The sequence below is a fragment of the Sinocyclocheilus grahami genome, unplaced genomic scaffold, assembly GCF_001515645.1.
Source record: "Sinocyclocheilus grahami isolate Dianchi unplaced genomic scaffold, SAMN03320097.WGS_v1.1 scaffold2244.1, whole genome shotgun sequence".
In the NCBI taxonomy this organism is placed as follows: Eukaryota; Metazoa; Chordata; class Actinopteri; order Cypriniformes; family Cyprinidae; genus Sinocyclocheilus; species Sinocyclocheilus grahami.
The window spans coordinates 1-2,033 of record NW_015507423.1 but is presented as its reverse complement, the minus strand read 5'-3'; positions in this window follow the sequence as shown (position 1 = coordinate 2,033).

Sequence of the window (2,033 nt, the reverse complement as noted above, 5' to 3'; positions counted from 1 at the left end):
TGGCGGAGACTGTAACAACGAGAGAGCAGAGACAGACAACACAGACAGAACATTGGGGTTGATAGACAAGACTGAGCGTTTAGGGGCAGCCTCCCTGGCTGGGTCGGGACAAGACAAAAGTTCACAAACAGCCTCCATAACCGTGACAGGATAGGATGAGGATTCCCCGACGGCCTCCATAGCCGTGACAGGACAGACAAAGAGTTCCCAGACGACCTCCTTGGCCGGAACAGAACAGGCAGATCATTCACTGACGGCCTCTTGGCCGGAACAAGACAGACAGAGAGTTCATAGGCGGCCTCCTTGGCCGGGACCGAACAGACAGAGAGTTCATCAGCGGCCTCCTTGTCCGGAACAGAACAGGCAGAGAGTTCATTGACAGCCTCCATGGCCGGAACAGGACGATCGATTAGACTCATAACGATCAACTGTGACTAAACTCGACTCATGAATATCAGCTGTGACTTGACTAGACTCATGAATATCAGCTGTGACTGGACCAGGCTCATGCTGATAAACTGTGACTCGATTAGACTCATAACGATCAACTGTGACTAAACTCAACTCATGAATATCAGCGGTGACTTGACTAGACTCATGAATATCAGCGGTGACTTGACCAGAATCAGGATAATAAACTGTGACTCGATTTGACTCATGATGATCAACTGTGACTAGACTTGACTCAGGAAGATCGACTGTGACTAGACCTGACTCAGGAAGATTAGCTGTGACTTGACTTGACTCATGATAATGAACTGTAACTTGACTTGACTCGTGACGATCAACTGTGACTTGACTAGATGCTGTTGTGTCCGCCATCTTGTGAGTGTGCTCTAGTGTGGCTGCCATTTTGCGTTCAGGCTCCGCTGTAGCTGCCATTTTGTGAGCGTGCTCTGGTACAGCCACCATCTCAGTCACAGGAAGATTAGCTGTGACTTGACTTGACTCATGATAATGAACTGTAACTTGACTTGACTCGTGACGATCAACTGTGACTTGACTAGATGCTGTTGAGTCTGCCATCTTGTGAGTGTGCTCTAGTTTGCCCGCCATTTTGCGGTCAGGCTCTGCTGTAGCCGCCATTTTGTGAGCGTGCTCTGGTACAGCAACCATCTCAGTCAGAGACACGGTGTCGCGTTCTTCCTCCGCCACACCCACAGTAAACAAAGATCCGACCGTCAACAAAGCATAATCCATGAACTGAGCGAGTGATGAACGTGGACCCTCGCGTCTAAGCTTAGCCCTAAGAGGTTTCGATCAATAAGCAGTCGGGTAAATCAGAATAGTGAGCGATGGCAAGAAACTCTCGAATATGGTTCTCCAAAGATCGGGGGCCCTGTTTAACGGCTAACAAAATTCTTGCCATGTCCATACCTGGCCAATATTCTTTGGAAAAGCCGCTGGATCCCTGTTGGGCATAGTATTCTGTAACGGGGCTGACAAGACGTGAGACGTGTGGATCCATCTGCAGGCTTTATTTAAGAGACGTGGTAAACAGGCAGGGTCAAAACACTGGCAAACAGGTATATGGCGGGCAAAACACAAGAATAGTCCCAGGGCTAGCGTAGGTCACCGATCAGCAGACAGAATCACAGGGGCGAGACGAGAGGGAGAAATCCAAGAAAACAGGCAAAGATCAGAAACCGCAAAAACAGGCAAGGCAAAACAAGGAAAACACGGAGACTCGGAAAGGCGTACAGGCTAAACAAAGAAACTCAGAACGGGAAACAGGCTAAACAATACTCAGCCGAGAAAGGTGGTTAGAGTGGGTGTTATATAGTGAGTGAGGTGATTAGAAACAGCTGTGTGCAATCAGTGCAGTGTGCAAATCGTGCAAAGAATGATGGGATATGTAGTCCAGGGTGCTATGCAACAGTTTGTGTAGTGCGAGAGTCAATGTAATGGAAAGGGTGACCTCTGGTGGTGAATAAACGGAAGTCCATGGACTGAATTCGTGACACAGACGATGAACACTATTAACAGCTATTATTATATGAGGCAATCAAACTTATAGCAAAATGTGGTAGTTC